This window comes from Pleurodeles waltl, chromosome 4_2, assembly GCF_031143425.1.
Source record: "Pleurodeles waltl isolate 20211129_DDA chromosome 4_2, aPleWal1.hap1.20221129, whole genome shotgun sequence".
NCBI lineage: Eukaryota > Metazoa > Chordata > Amphibia > Caudata > Salamandridae > Pleurodeles > Pleurodeles waltl.
In genome coordinates, this window is record NC_090443.1 from 613,308,030 (window position 1) to 613,325,447 (window position 17,418).

At 54.7% G+C, this 17,418-nt stretch overlaps 1 long non-coding RNA gene across 1 annotated transcript; it reads right to left on the bottom strand.

Moving 5' to 3' along the window:
- Positions 1-513: 513 nt before the first annotated feature.
- On the bottom strand, positions 514-6,010 carry LOC138294195 (uncharacterized). The gene is made up of 3 exons (XR_011203259.1): positions 5,947-6,010; positions 5,734-5,843; positions 514-633 (listed from the first exon to the last, which is right to left on the bottom strand). It is a non-coding gene; the product is annotated as an uncharacterized lncRNA (long non-coding RNA).
- Positions 6,011-17,418: the final 11,408 nt, after the last annotated feature.

Here is a 17,418-nt window from a genome sequence, read left to right on the forward strand (position 1 = left end):
AAAGCGCCGCGGGACCCAGAAGAAGACGCCGACGTCAAGGAGAGCCGGAGAGACGAACGCCACGGACCACCCAGAGAGAAGGGAAACCCCGCCGGAGACGAGGAACAACGGACGGAGAGCGAAAACCCTTGGGCGCCTCCCGCCCCTGCTGAGGCGAAGTCGGGAGATCCCCTACAAGCCGGCCACGTCCCTGGAGGGGCGTGGCCAAGTCAGGTACGAGCGTACCGGGGCTGGGGCTGGGGTTCTGGGTGGTTGGCTGCGTTTAAGGGGGCTACGAAGGGAGGGCTGAGGTCGTGTAAAGAAGGGGAGCCCATTTGAACAGGAACGCCGTTAAATAAAGAATAACCACACCCTCCGTACCCAGACTAGTGAACAAAAGAGTAAGGGGGTCACAAAAAGGGCACAACGAAAGGAAGTCACAGAAGAAAAGTAAACCCCACATTCCTCCACAGAACCACCCCCTTCCTCCTCCCACTCTTTACTAACCCCAATTAACAGTGTATAAATCATATTCCCCACTTACCTGTTCCTTTCTCCTTCTTTGTTTTTGGGAAATCCTGGGCCATGAGAACCGGGTGAACAAGACCTCTCCCTCCGAACCGGACCAGGCCGTCCCGGGGACACCAAGGAACCCTGAAAAGAAAAGGGATTTTTATAATAGTTTTGGTCTTGGAAAATAACAGTTTGGCGGAAAAGTTAGTGCTATAATCCCAGACGAACAAGAAAATAAACATACTACACCCTTAAGTGTCGCGTCTGTCACCTTCTTCCAATATCCCCTCGACTCTGGAAAAAGACCCCGCCACAGTGGTGTCAGAAGTGGGATATTGGAATAGGCGACAGAGACTTCCCAACCATGGAGGAGAAGTGTACCATATCCGATATGATGCAACAGTTGGCCTCCGGACAAAGACACCTGCAATTAGTGTGGGAAGAGCAACAAAAAGAGGCCAAATTGGAAAGAGAGGCACTACAAAATGCCCTTAAGAGTCAGGCCACCATAATGGCCAACAACCAGTTGGTTCACGAAACCGCCATTAAGAATCTCACAGATACCATCGCTGCTACCCGCGTACACCCGAATGTACCCAGTTCGGTCTTACAATGATATCAAGAAGGTGAAGACCCCGATGCCTTTTTCACCAATTTTGAACGAGTTGCTACTTCCGCTACTTGGCCTCAGGAGCGATGGGGCCAATATATCGCCCCCTTATTGACGGGGACTCTCCAAGCCGCCTATCAAGCAGTAAACCCCAGTGGAATAACCCCCTATAAGGATATTAAAAAGAGCATCTTAGAACGGGTGGGTTTTGATTCTGAACATTATCGCGTCCGGTTTAGAAAAGCTAAGTGGGGGCCCAACGAAAATCCCCGGGCCCTATATTTTAGGATCAAAGACCTGGGTCTCAAATGGTTGGGTCCCATAGGGACAAATCGGGAAGACATTATAGAGATCGTGCTCTTAGAGCAATACCTGGACGCGCTGCCTCCGTCTACCCGCAACTGGATCAAACAACATCCAAACCCAGATACCAATGCTACCATCGAGTTGGCCTGCGCCTTTCATCGCTCCCTTGAGTTCAAAGTAAACCCCCCTCGGTCAACACCTAGTCCCCTGCGTCTGGGTTCGGGAACATCCTCGACAGGGGGACGAAGAATCAATGAGGACATAGGGAAAACCCGGGGACTGGATAGGCCCTATATACAACAACCTCAGTGTTTCAGTTGCAGGGAATGGGGTCACATAGCTCGAGGTTGCCCCCTGAAAACAGAAAAACCGGAACCCATGGAAATAGGGGTCACTAGGGGAAGAGTCTTTTATACAGGGAGAAGAGACACCCCTTATAAGAAGAGACTAATTATCAATGGGAAAAACACAGTGGCCCTCATCGATTCTGGATGTAGCCAATCTGTGGTCAGGGCCGGGTTGTTCGACGCCCATCGCTACACTTCGGGACTCACGGTATCAATCTGTTGTATCCATGGAGAAACCAGAGAATATCCCCTAATCTGGACAACCCTCACTTGGGGAGGAAAAGAAATACCCATAAGAGTGGGTTTAGTAGAGCAACTGGTTGAAGAAGCTATTATAGGAACTGACTTTTTGGAATTCCCACAACTCCTAGACAGCCTCAGACAGCTCGAAGAAACTAACAACTGGTGGAAAGACGCTCCTTTCTCCAATATGCCTCTATCACCTCTGAGGGTACGACCTAAACTCTCCCGGAAGGAGAAAAGAATAATTAAGAAAGCCTATACCCAAGACCTCTGCAGCACGCCCCGGGTAATTACAAAGGTCCTCGCCCTCACTGCTCTTCCCAGTTTCTGGACTTCTCAGAGAGAAGACCCCAGTTTAATTCATGCATGGAAAAGTGCACGGCCACGGAACCCCCAGGATAAGGGTCCCTCGTTCACCGTAGTTAAGGACCTATTATACCGAGTCACATACAAAGACCAAGACAAAAAGAAACAGTTGATAGTTCCAGAGCCTTATAGACAACAAGTTCTACACTTAGCACACAGCCAGCCAGGGGGTGGACACTATGGGAGGGAGAAAACCGAGGAGTATTTGTTGAGGAAATTTTACTGGCCAGGGGTATTTTCCCAGATTAGGAAGTTCTGTCAACAATGTCCAAAATGCCAATTGATTGACCCAGGCTCACGGAGAAAAGCCCCTTTACAACCCCTCCCCATCATTGATGTCCCCTTCTCCAGAATAGGGATGGACCTCGTTGGCCCTCTTCTGCCCTCGTCGAGAGAATATCGTTATATATTGGTATTAGTGGATTACGCCACAAGATACCCTGAGGCTATTCCCCTCTCTAGTATTAACACCAAGAGTGTTGCACACGCCATGATAGGGTTCTTCTCCCGAATTGGGTTTCCTCGAGAAATCCTAACGGACCAAGGGACCCAATTTATGTCCAACCTGATGACACAAATATGTCAGTTATTGGGGATTAAACAATTACGGACGTCGGTCTATCATCCACAAACCGATGGTTTGGTGGAGAGATACAACCGTACCCTCAAAACACTACTAAAGAAAGCTATCTCGGAGACAGGTAAGGACTGGGATAGGAAACTCCCCTTAGTATTATACGCAATCAGGACACACGAACAAGCCTCTATGGGCCATAGTCCGTTTGAGCTGTTGTTTGGGCGACAACCCCGGACCCTACTAGATATGGCCGCGGAGATGTGGGAAGAAGAAGACGGGGAAAAAACCATTCTGAAATACGCACGTGAGTTAAAAACCCACCTGCATACAGTATGGGAAAGCGTAAGGGAACACATGGAGAGGGCCCAGGACAAGCAGAAAAGGAATTGTGATCGGAATACCCAATTGAGGTCCTTTTCCCTAGGAGATAAAGTGCTAGTTCTTCTTCCCAGTTCAGATAACAAATTGTTGGCCAAGTGGCAGGGACCCTACACCGTAACAGGGCTAGTAACTCCCGTAACTTATAAAATTCAGCTTAACGATAACCCCCCTAGGTCACAGATCTTCCATGTTAACCTATTAAAAAGATGGGAAGAACCTCCGAACGACCCAAGGCACGGCTGCCTAATTAATACCGTCAAAGAACTAGAGATAGGGTGGTGCCCCACTGATCCCCCTGGCGAGAGGGAGGTTCCTCTCATTAATACAGAGATCTCGATTCAACAAAATAGACAGTTGAAGAATCTCTTCGATAAACACGTTCGGGTGTTCTCCTCGATGCCCGGGAGGACACGATTGGTACGTCATCAAATCCTCACACCACCTGGGAAGACCGTGCGACTAAAACCTTATCGTATTCCTGAAGCTAGGAAAACCCTCGTAGAAAACGAAATCGAGAAGATGTTAGATCTAGACATCATAGAACCTTCCCACAGCCCCTGGTGTTCGCCCGTGGTATTGGTGCCCAAACCTGATGGGTCTATACGTTTCTGTATTGACTTTAGACAGGTCAATTCCATATCACAATTTGACACCTATCCCCTTCCAAGGATAGATGAGCTCTTAGAAAGATTGGGGAAAGCGAAATACATGTCTACCCTTGACTTGACCAAGGGGTATTGGCAGATCCCGTTGGGTCCCGAAGACAAGGAAAAGACGGCTTTCGCTACTCCATCCGGATTGTATCACTTTAAGGTTCTCCCTTTCGGGTTACATGGCGCCCCGCCACCTTCCAACGTCTCATGGATACCATATTACGACCTCATACCAGATACGCGGCGGCCTATCTGGATGACATCGTTATTTTCAGTGAGACCTGGGAAGACCATGTGGCCCACATAGACCACATCTTCTCGGCTTTAGGGAAGGCCGGACTGACAGCCAACCCCGCCAAGAGCCGACTGGCTTTTAGTGAGATCTCCTACCTGGGTTATCACATTAGCAACGGTATACTTCGACCCCAAAAGAATAAAATCGAAGCCATCCTACACACCAGTGCTCCCACCACGAAGAAGGGAATTCGTTCCTTTTTAGGTCTAGTGGGGTACTATCGAAGGTTCATTCCCCACTATTCCAGTTTGGCTGCCCCCCTAACCAATCTTTTAAGAAAAGGACAGCCCAACAACATCCCACAACTAGACCCGACTCAACTTCATAGTTATCATACCTTGCAAAGGTGTCTCACCACTCAACCGATATTGAAATGTCCTGAGTTTGACAAACCCTTTCACCTCCAAACGGTTGCCTCCGATGTGGGGGTAGGGGCCGTCCTTTTTCAAAAGGATGAAGACGGAGTGAACCATTCCGTCGTCTTTATTAGCCGTAAGCTATTTCCCAGGGAGCAGAGATACCCCATTATAGAGCGGGAATGTCTTGCCAGTAAGTGGGCTATCGAAAGTCTCCAATACTATCTTTTGGGCAGACCTTTCCTACTGTATACGGACCATGCACCCCTTACGTGGCTCTCAAGATACAAGAATACCAACAATCGTATATTGAGATGGTTCATAGAACTCCAACCTTTCTCCTTCCAGGTTTGCCACCTCCCTGGTGACCTTATGGGTCAGGCTGACTATTTGTCCCGGTTTCCGGATCTGGTGGGGCTCGATCAGCCCCATTCATGTGAGGGGATGTGTAACCGGGCGCCTCCGGACGCCGGTTCTCCGTCAGAGCGAACGACCGCCGGCGGATACCCCGGGGGCACCCGAGGGATTCCTGATGTGATGACGTCCAACGTCATCCGTCGGACGAGAACAGCCGACAAAAGAAAAGCGCCGCGGGACCCAGAAGAAGACGCCGACGTCAAGGAAAGCCGGAGAGTGACGAACACCACGGACCACCCAGAGAGAAGGGAAACCCCGCCGGAGACGAGGAACAACGGACGGAGAGCGAAAACCCTTGGGCGCCTCCCGCCCCTGCCGAGGCGAAGTCGGGAGATCCCCTACAAGCCGGCCACGTCCCTGGAGGGGCGTGGCCAAGTCAGGTACGAGCGTACCGGGGCTGGGGCTGGGGTTCTGGGTGGTTGGCTGCGTTTAAGGGGGCTACGAAGGGAGGGCTGAGGTCGTGTAAAGAAGGGGAGCCCATTTGAACAGGAACGCCGTTAAATAAAGAATAACCACACCCTCCGTACCCAGACTAGTGAACAAAAGAGTAAGGGGGTCACAAAAAGGGCACAACGAAAGGAAGTCACAGAAGAAAAGTAAACCCCACATTCCTCCACAGAACCACCCCCTTCCTCCTCCCACTCTTTACTAACCCCAATTAACCGTTTATAAATCATATTCCCCACTTACCTGTTCCTTTCTCCTTCTTTGTTTTTGGGAAATCCTGGGCCATGAGAACCGGGTGAACAAGACCTCTCCCTCCGAACCGGACCAGGCCGTCCCGGGGACACCAAGGAACCCTGAAAAGAAAAGGGATTTTTATATTAGTTTTGGACTTGGAAAATAACAGTTTGGCGGAAAAGTTAGTGCTATAATCCCAGACGAACAAGAAAATAAACATACTACACCCTTAAGTGCCGCGTCTGTCACCTTCTTCCAATATCCCCTCGACTCGGGAAAAAGACCCCGCCACATTGAATTTTTAACTACACCTTCTGACCCATACTTCATGACAGTCACATTATTGGGGGCTTACTGTCTTACTTCCCTTGCTACTTGTATTCTCCTCAATTTGAGGACTGTGGTGGTCATTCTGACCTCGGCGGTAAAAGGCGCCTACCGCCGGTCAGAAATCCTCCATAATCCCGCCGCGGTCGCGGAAACCCGCCACGGTCATTCTGACCCGCAGAAGGCAAACCTCCGAAAATCCGACCGCCACAACAGACCGCCAGACCAGCGGTCGGCGGAAAGGTGGAGGTGACCAAACCTCCACCGTCACGCCAACAGAAATACGCCCATGCCATTACGACCCACGAATCCACGCGGCGGTCATTCAAACGCGGTATTCCATTGGCGGGACACACCGGCGCGGTCAGAATACACACAAACGAACAAAACTCAGCCACATTGGACGATTTGAATCCCACACACCTGATACACATACACACACCACTCCCACACACACAATACAATATAAAACACACACCCACATCACCCACAAACCCCTACGCTTAAAAATTCGTAAAGAAGACAAGAGCGAGACACCAGCATCCAAAACATACCAGCCACAGCCACTCAACACCATCACCCACACACTATCCACACACAAAACAACACACACCACCACACTCAACTCACTTAAATACACATACTCCACCCCACACATCATACACACCACCCCATGGCACCCCAAAGACAACCCCGCTTCACAGACGAAGAACTCAGGGTCATGGTGGAGGAAATCGTTCGGGTAGAGCCCCAGCTGTTCGGCACACAGATACAATACACCAGCATTGCCCGGAGGACGGAGCTATGGCAGAGGATTGTCGACAGGGTGAACGCAGTGGGACAGCACCCCAGAAATCGGGAAGACATCAGGAAGCGATGGAACGACCTACGGGGGAAGGTGCGTTCCATGGTATCCAGGCACAACATCGCCGTGCAGAAGACTGGCGGAGGACCCCCACCTCAACCCCCACAATTCACATCATGGGAGGAGGAAGTCTTGAACATCCTGCATCCTGACGGCCTCGCAGGAGTCGGCGGAGGAATGGATACTGGTAAGTTGAAGCTTCAATACTGCTTCCCCCCCACCTGCATGCCAAATCAGACCCCAACCCTCACCCCCATCCTCGAACCCCACCCTCACCCCCACCCCCATCCTCACCCCCACCACCATCCTCACCCCCACCACCATCCTCACCCCCACCACCATCCTCACCCCCACCCCCAGCACACCTATTCCCCGCCAATGTCTCACCATCACAACCCACACATCCCAAAACCTAGGCCTGCATGCGTCCACTAAGCATGGACACCCATCACCAAAGCATGCCCAATGCATATACACATCCCCCCCACAAGCCACCCTCACCAAAGCCCCCACACACGAATGCCAGCACTTGGGGACACGAGAACCCACAGATACACCCATATGCCACACATTGAAACTATAACCATACCTCTATACCCCTGCAGGACCCGACCGTCAACACACCGCGGCGGAGGGGCCAGAATTATCCACACCCCCCACCCAAGAGGCCGTCAGCGATGACAGCAGCTCTGTCGATCTGGACACCGATGACCAGCCCGGACCATCGGGGACCTCTGGACAGTCGGTTCCCCTCACACAGGCACAGGCCACTACAGACCCTAACCCCTCTGGGAACACCAGCACAGCTCCCACCCAGCGGGCCCATGCCTCTGTCTCCAGGGCGCATCAATCTGCGGTGTGTCTACCACTACAGGGCACCCAGGATAACCCACCACCCCAACAACAACAGGGACCTGGGGGCAGTGGTAGTGGGCACACCGGCCAGGGGGCAGAGGCCCAGGGAAACAGGGCAACTCGGCGGGCAGCTGTGCGACAGGGGGGGGAGGAGAGGCCCAGGGAACCCACTCTCCACGAGGTCCTCACCACCATCATGGGAGCATACAACCGCTCCCAGGAGACGATGGCGACGGTACTGGCCCGGTTCCAGGAGATCCAGGTGCTGCAGGAGGAACACTATCGGGGGTACAGGGAGGACATCAGAGCCATCAACACCACCCTGGTTACCATGGTAGGGCTGCTGCAGGACCTCGTAAACAGCAGGGCGGACACTGAACAACACCCAAGGGCCCCTGCCACTAGCCTGGACCAAGAACAGCCATCCACCTCCGCCGGCGCTAGTGGACAGGAGGCCCCCGCACAGCAGCAGCCCACCAGACCCCCACCTCCTGCAGGAGAAGAACCACCCCGCAAGAGGGCCCTGAGATCTCGCAAGAAGACAGAGTAGGATGTCAAGACCCCCGCCAGCAAAGGATACCACCTGATGTCATCCCACTGTCCCACATTGTCACCCTGTCCATCCTTGAACTGCCCATGCTCCATCTCTCCACAGGCCTCTGGACAATGCACCTGTGTGACTGTTACTCTGGACTCTGCCATGGACATTCCTTCACCATAGCCCCCACCCACTTGAAACCACCCATCCCATTTTGAGCACTTCAATAAACACCTATTTTGCACCAAAATATCAGGATTCTGGCTGTGATTTCAATAGATTGTAATTGACATGACAGTGCAAATATGTCCTTGTACATGGTGAAGTCAACAAACAGCTGCCACAAAGCTGTAGTCCATGGGGAAACGAAGCACAGGACTCGTAGTGGGGACCCCAGATCTGAAATAGGGAGGGAAAAGCCAAAACTCAGTCATCATACACTGGGGCAAATAGACAGGCAGCAGAGATGCTGCAGAGTAGTTAACATTTACTAAATTATCTTTGAAATGTTACCTGTGTCCTATTGGAAGTACTGTTCAATGATTCTGTCCCTGTTGTCTGTTTCAGCCCCGTCGTCTTCCTCCTCGTCACTCTCCTCAGGTTCCACCGCTGCCACAACACCACCGTCTCGACCATCCTCCTGCAGGAAAGGCACCTGGCGGCGCAAAGCCAGGTTGTGAAGCATGCAGCAGGCCACGATGATGTGACACACCTTCTTAGGTGAGTACATTAGGGATCCACCGGTCATATGCAGGCACCTAAACCTGGCCTTTAGGAGGCCAAAGGTGCGTTCGATCACCCTCCTAGTACGCCCATGGGCCTCATTGTACCGTTCCTCTGCCCTGGTCCGGGGATTCCTTACTGGGGTCAGTAGCCACGACAGGTTGGGGTACCCAGAGTCCCCCAATAGCCATACACGGTGTCTCTGTAGCTGTTCCATCACGTAAGGGATGCTGCTATTCCTGAGGATGTAGGCGTCATGCACTGACCCTGGGAATTTGGCATTTACATGCGAGATGTACTGGTCAGCCAAACACACCACCTGGATGTTCATTGAATGGTAATTTTTTCTGTTCCTGTACACCTGCTCCCTGTCTCTTGGGGGAACCAAAGCCACATGGGTCCCATCAATGGCACCAATTACGTTGGGAATATGTCCAAGGGCGTAGAAATCACCCTTCACTGTAGCCAATTCGCCCACCTCAGGGAAAATGATGTAGTTCCTCACGGATTTCATCAGGGCAGACAACACTCTGGATAACACCTTCGAAAACATGGCCTGAGACATCCCGGAAGCAATTCCCACGGTTGTCTGAAATGACCCACTTGCCAAGAAATGTAGTACTGACATGACCTGCACCAGAGGGGGAATCCCTGTGGGTTGGCGGATGGGGGACATCAGGTCGGGCTCCAGCTGGGCACACAGTTCATGGATAGTGGCACGGTTAAGACGGTAGGTCAGGATAATGTGGCGTTCTTCCATTGTCGACAGGTCCAACAGCGGTCGGTACACGGGAGGATTCATCCGTCTCCTCGCCCAACCCAGCGGACGGTGCCTAGGAAGGACAACATGGAGCACACAGTCAGGCAACCCACAGGTACGTACTCACAGCTAGCACAGTATACGATTCTCTATGCAGTGAATGGCGTGTCTGAGTGGCTATGCAAGGCCTAGGCCTGTGTGACGCAGTTGAAATTGAGCCATGTGGGCCCTGGAAATGGCGGCTGCCTGACCTGTGAAGTGTGACAATGGGATGTGAGGTCAATGCGCTGGCGTGGCACACCGCGGCGGGCGAAGACCGCGGCGCGAAGCCGCATTGGTTAACATTGAAGCCTATGGGTTTCAGGAGCCAATGGCGAAGGGCGCCGGCGGTGGCGGGACGCACCGCCGCGGTACGCACCGCCGCGGACGTGACCGCCATTTTCTATCTACTTATCCACTTGCGACTTGAACTTTCACAGGAGAGGACCTATACTGCAAGTGTTGCTGTGACCTCGGTCTGGAAGGGACAATGGCTGCTGCGACTGGGGAAAGGGCCCCTGCCTTCACTGGAGAGGAGTTGGAGAAACTTGTGGATGGGGTCCTCCCCCAGTATGCGCTACTCTACGGTCCTCCAGACCAACAAGTGAGTTTAATTCAATATGGATTTGGGGCCACTGGCTGGCTTGGGGGCCTGGCGGGGATGGGGGGCATGTTGGGCATGGCGGGGGGCCTGGCGGGGATGGGGGGCATGTTGGGCATGGCGGGGGGCATGGCGGGGGGCCTGGCGGGGATGGGGGGCATGTTGGGCATGGCAGGGGGCCTGGCGGGGATGGGGGGCATGTTGGGCATGGCGGGGGGCATGGCGGGGGGCCTGGCGGGGATGGGGGGCATGTTGGGCATGGCGGGGGGCATGGCGGGGGGCCTGGCGGGGATGGGGGGCATGTTGGGCATGGCGGGGGGCCTGGCGGGGATGGGGGGCATGTTGGGCATGGCGGGGGGCATGGCGGGGGGGCCTGGCGGGGATGGGGGGCATGTTGGGCATGGCGGGGGGCATGGCGGGGGGCCTGGCGGGGATGGGGGGCATGTTGGGCATGGCGGGGGGCCTGGCGGGGATGGGGGGCGTTGGGCCACTGGAAAGGAAAATGCTGAGAAACTTGAACGTGGTATTTCTCCCTCCCTTTACGTGTCACATAGGTCCGCGCCCATGAGAAGATCGGGATTTGGCGTGCCATCGCCAAGGAAGTCCGGGCCCTGGGGGTCCACCATCGACGGGGCACCCACTGCCGCAAGAGGTGGGAGGACATCCGCCGCGGGACCAAGAAGACCGCCGAGTCTCTGCTGGGGATGGCCTCCCAACGTAGGCGGGGTGCCTGCCGTCAACTGAGCCCCCTGATGTTCCGGATCCTGGCGGTGGCCTACCCTGAATTGGATGGGCGCGTGAGGGCAGCACAGCAGACACAAGGGGGTGAGTACAAGCATTATCTACTCTGTTGTCGCGCAGTGGAGGTGTCTGGGTGGGGGAGGAGGGCTGGGGGTCCCCCTAGGCCAGGGCGATATCTGTAGGCTGGGCACCCCCGTAAGCCCCTGTGTCCCCAGCCACCACCCTCAGTAGTTTGTCAGTACAGCCATCCCTGGGCCGTGTCATCCATGGGTGCAGTTGTCAACTCTAGGCGTGTAGGGCATGTTCCACGGAATGCGTAGCGGACCCCAAGTGCGCAACTTAGTGCAGGGGGCATCTGTGTCTGTCATGTCCGCTAACTGTACCGGAGATCCATGTAATCAATATCCCTTTATTTCTCTCTCCCCCCCCCTTTTTGTTTGTCTTTCTGTGCTTGTGTGCATCAGCATCATCAGGCGGAGGAGAAGTGGCATCGGGGCAGGAGGGAGCTGCATCTCACATGGCCCAGGAGGGCCATGCCACAGAGTCAGACTGGACCAGTGAGACGGAGGGCGAGGGGAGCTCCACGACGGGGACGACTGGACCCTGCAGCGACACGGACACGTCCTCGGAAGGGGGCTCCCTTGCGGGGGTGGCACCATCCGTGCCCCCCGCCATTACAGGTACAGCCGCCACCCAGCGCACCATCTCCGCCCTCCCAGCAGCCCCTCAGCGTTCGCCCCGTGCCCGCTCTGCCAGGAAGCCGGGCATCTCCTTCGCCCCAGGCACCTCAGGCCCTGCCCCTGTTACCCCCGCTGCCCTCAGTGAGGAGGTCATTGACCTCCTCCGAACGCTCATTGTTGGGCAGACTACCCTTTTGAATGCCATCCAGGGGGTGGAGAGGGAGGTTCATCGCAGCAATGCGTACCTGGAGGGCATTCATTCGGGTCAGGCTGCCCATCAGCGATCGTTCCAGGCTCTGGCCTCAGCACTGACGGCAGCCATTGTCCCTGTCTCCTGCCTGCCTCTACTAACTCCCTCCTCTCAGTCTCCTGTTCCTCTGCCTGTCCCACCCACACCATCAGACCAGCCTGCACACACCTCAACACCCAAGAGAAGCTCATCCAAACATAAGCACCACAGATCACGCAGACATTCACACACGCAACATTCCGATGCAGACATGCCAACAGTCACTACCACCTCTGTGACCCCCACCTCCTCGTCTCCCTCCTCCCTCCCTGTGACGTCTACACTCACACCTCCATTCACCTCACCATCAGCCAGTGTTTCCATCACCAGCACACCCTCCACTCCAGTCCGCACACGTGCAGTCACCACCCCCACTGCCATTTACACGTCCCCTGTGTCCTCTCCCACTGTGTCTGTCACCCCCTCTTCCACACCACACAAACGCAGCCACCCACCCACCCAACAGCCATCCACCTCACGACAGCCTATCCCTCCTGCACCTGCACCCAAAGACAGCAAACGTGACTCACCTATAACCACATCCTCTCCCTCCACTCCCATTCCCACTGTACCTACCACTCTCCATTGTCCCAAGAAGCTCTTCCTCGCCACTACTAACTTCTTTCCTGACCCTGAGCCCCCCCCTCCTTCTCGTCGGGGTAAGAAGAGCACCTCAGCCACCACCAGCCCTGCAGCCCCCTTGACAAGGGTGCAGGGGTATTGGAGCCCGCCAGCCCGCATGTCTGGATCTTCGCCCAGCAGCAAGGGGACAGCCAGCCCACCCCCTGGGAAGAGGAGCAGAAGGCGGAAGGGGCGCCGCAGGAGCCCGCCTTCTACATCCCCCCCGGACACCACCCAGAGACAGTCACCAGCCACAGCTCCAAAGGGAGGAAAGGGCCACAGGCCGACGACTAAGGAGGGCAAGGGCAGCAAGTTGGAGAGGTCAGGCAGCAGGCCTGCTGCCCAGGAGGAGCCCACAACCCCCATAGCCGCTGCCCCGGGAGGAACCGGCACAGCTGCCCCGGGAGAGCCCACCACCCCCATAGCCGCTGCCCAGGGAGGACCCAGCCCAGCTGGCCAGGAGGGCCCCACCACCCACAGCCCAGGTGGGCAGTGAAGGAGCACCATCCCCGCTGCCCAGGAGGGCACCACCAGGCAATTAGCAGTTGGCCATAGACCGTCCGCCGTCTCAAGAACCGCTGAACTGGGCCCCGCCGTCTCAAGAACCGCTGAACTGGGCCCCGCCGTCTCAAGAAGCGCTGAACTGGGCCCCGCCGTCTCAAGAAGCGCTGAACTGGGCCCCGCCGTCTCAAGAACCGCTGAACTGGGCCCCGCCGTCTCAAGAACCGCTGAACTGGGCCCCGCCGTCTCAAGAACCGCTGAACTGGGCCCCGCCGTCTCAAGAACCGCTGAACTGGGCCCCGCCGTCTCAAGAACCGCTGAACTGGGCCCCGCCGTCTCAAGAACCGCTGAACTGGGCCCGCCGTCTCAAGAACCGCTGAACTGGGCCCCGCCGTCTCAAGAACCGCTGAACTGGGCCCCGCCGTCTCAAGAACCGCTGAACTGGGCCCCGCCGTCTCAAGAACCGCTGAACTGGGCCCCGCCGTCTCAAGAACCGCTGAACTGGGCCCCGCCGTCTCAAGAACCGCTGAACTGGGCCCCGCCGTCTCAAGAACCGCTGAACTGGGCCCCGCCGTCTCAAGAACCGCTGAACTGGGCCCGCCGTCTCAAGAACCGCTGAACTGGGCCCTTCAAGGCAAGAAGCGCTGAACTGGGCCCCGCCGTCTCAAGAACCGCTGAACTGGGCCCCGCCGTCTCAAGAACCGCTGAACTGGGCCCCGCCGTCTCAAGAAGCGCTGAACTGGGCCCCGCCGTCTCAAGAACCGCTGAACTGGGCCCTTCAAGGCAAGAAGCGCTGAACTGGGCCCCGCCGTCTCAAGAACCGCTGAACTGGGCCCGCCGTCTCAAGAACCGCTGAACTGGGCCCTTCAGGGCAAGAACCGCTGGCCCTTTGGCAGACGTGGCAGGGCAGGATCTATCTCGGGCAGGGCTGCAGGATGTCCTCTGGCCAACTTGCCTCCTCCAGTGGCAGTGGGGTCTGTTATGGACTGTATGGACTGTGGCTTTGCTCTCCCCAGGATGGCCCAGTGGGCAGGCCACCCACTGTATGGACTGTATGGACTGTGGCTTGGCTCTCCCCAGGATGGCCCAGTGGGCAGGCCACCCGCTGTATGGACTGTTTGGACTGTGGCTTTGCTCTCCCCAGGATGGCCCAGTGGGCAGGCCACCCACTGTATGGACTGTTTGGACTGTGGCTTTGCTCTCCCCAGGATGGCCCAGTGGGCAGGCCACCCACTGTATGGACTGTATGGACTGTGGCTTTGCTCTCCCCAGGATGGCCCAGTGGGCAGGCCACCCACTGTATGGACTGTTTGGACTGTGGCTTTGCTCTCCCCAGGATGGGCCAGTGGGCAGGCCACCCACTGTATGGACTGTGGCTTTGCTCTCCCCAGGATGGCCCAGTGGGCAGGCCACCCACTGTATGGACTGTATGGACTGTGGCTTTGCTCTCCCCAGGATGGCCCAGTGGGCAGGCCACCCACTGTATGGACTGTTTGGACTGTGGATTTGCTCTCCCCAGGATGGGCCAGTGGTCATGGAGTCCCCTCGTGGATCTGGCGTCGTGTACTCAAGTGGCTGAGGTGCCCCCCCTTCCCTTCCCCCTGAGGTGCCTGTCCTATTTTCTTTCTGATGCCCCTGCAGTGTTCTCTCCGTGGAGTTCTTGTCGTGGGACTGGGCCTTGCCCCTTTGCACAGGACCCCTGTGATCCACGGACAGTGGTTGGACTACATTTAGTAGCTGTATATATTTTGTACATAGTTTATTTATTTATTGGGATTAATGGTGTACATATTTCAATATATCTGCCCGTTTATGATCTCTTCTTTTGGTCTTTGCATTATTTCGGAGGGGGGTGGTTTGTGGGTTGTGACAGTGATCTGTGGGAATGCATTGATGTGTGTGTTGTAGTGGGTGTGGGTGGGTGGGTGTGTGCCGGTAATCTTTTCCCTCCCCTGTGTCGTAGGTGCCTTACTCACCGATGTCTTCCGCGCCGCCGGGCGTGCTCCTGGTATATGAGGAGGAATAGGAGTGCGGGGATGACCTGCAACTCTGGCTCCATACTGCCGGAATCTCGCGTGGAGTGCGTAGAGGTGAGCGTTTTCCCGTTCGTAGTCTGTTTCCGCCGTGTTCTTATCGGCGGTGCTCCCGCCCCGGAAAAGGTGGCAGATTGGTGGGTCGTAATAGGGTGGGCGGTACTTTGTCTGCCGCCGGGCTGTTTGCGGGAACCGCCGCGCTGTTTGTTTGTACCGCTGTGGCGGTCGGAGTGTTAAGTTGGCGGGCTGTGTTGGCGGTTCCCGCCAGGGTCAGAATTGCATATTTTAGACCGCCGGCCTGTTGGCGGCTTGGCCGCCGCTTTATCACCGACCGCCAGGGTCAGAATGAGGGCCTGTATTCCTTACAGAAGGAAACCCCCACTTGCAGGAAACCACACAAACACAATAACAATAAGAAAACAGGCAACAATGACGTTCATTGTCCGGTCAGCCACCGGGGAAGCCAGGCGAACAAGTTTGTGAACCATTCCTGCTCAGGGGTACCTCTCTCTTTACGCATGTCTTTTTTAAATTGGTGCAATGTTTGGATGGCAAGAGTCAGAGTCAAATTGTCCATATCATTACCTGGTATAAATGTACAGGAGTCACTGATCTTTACACACACCCCACCATCAATTGCGGTCATTAAGTCCAACACATACCGATGTTGCATCACCGTAAGGTGGATGACTCTCGGCTCTTCCTTAATCAAATTAAGGCTGAGCTCAGTGCTGCTCCTCACCTTTCGCATTTCCAATCTGATTATTCTCTTTTGTCTGTATGCTGAAGAAGGGTCTGGACCCTCTCACTGACACTTGTGCATCAGAGAACATTCTGAATTTCTCTGGAATGTCCTTCTACTGAGCCCAACCAAAATAATCAACAGTTCTTTTCTCTCTAGCCTGATGCAACAGAGTGGTCTTCTTACTTAGCGGGTGTTGGTACAGTTCTGACAGATCATCTCTGGGAATGACCAGGCTCAGGCTGTGTATGGTGATGAGGGAGCAGATGCCATGCCCTCTGGAAATTAGTTGAGTATAGGCAGTAAGTGTCCATTAGGATGGAGGTGCCCCATTGCATGTCCTGAATATGCAGAGTTGTGTCACAGTTTTCATTTGTCGCCAGCTGAATTGTTCCTTTGCCTCTAAAACACAAGGAATAGTGTGAGTGTCCATATAATTAGGGGTTGCCCTTTCCCTTCTCTCCACGTGTACTTATCTATCTCAGTATACCACGTTTCCTGACATGGGGTATCTATGCTGTTGCTCAAAACTTCCCTACAAGACTTATTTCCCTTCGTATCATCGAGATGGATGGCCCGACACTGGAACTTCATGTCTGGGGTCTATTTGTTGTTAATGAAGACAGCCCCAGATACACTGAGGGCCACCCTGGAACCACAGATGGAAGCGAGAGCGGATGTGCTTGTGCACTGGTTTGGTAGATTTGGTACCTCAGAGAATCTCTTCTCTAGGAGAGTCTCGGAGCCAAACATTATCTTCCCCTAAGGTGCCCCTGCTGCACATCCTGTCTAGTTCAGTTTGGACATTGCTAGGCTTGGTGCGAAGGTACAGCGTTGTGCGATTGGTCTTGTATCATGTGAGATTCACCACTACTCTTTGGGTTCTACTCTGCTAGGTTGTATCTTGGCCCTACTCCTACATAGGTATAGGTGGAGAAGGCATTTTACATTTTCAGGGGCTACCTCTTGGGATTAGTGAAGCCTGTCTGCGCCTACTGCATGCGGTATCAGCAAGCAGATGTAACATGATCCGACTGATGTCTTGGAGCACACAGCGGTCATGTGCTGAAACTGTGTGTTCTGCAAGAGGGTGCTATGTTATGCATGTGGGATGCTAGTCTAGGCTGCAGGATAATTGTAGGTTACATGGGAGAGGTCCATAAGCAAGCACTGTAAACAATTCTGAATAGACTCCATTAGACTAGGTCACTCCTTATCAGTGAATAGATGCAGTGGTACCCTTTGTGAACAGAGTGTCTACACATGCATAACAGTACATAAGTTAGTAAGCATTGTAGGTCTTTAGGGATGACGTCTGCAGTATTTCGGTGATGGGTGTCTCTTACTGTTAACAGTTCAAAAGTTCATTGTGAAATGTA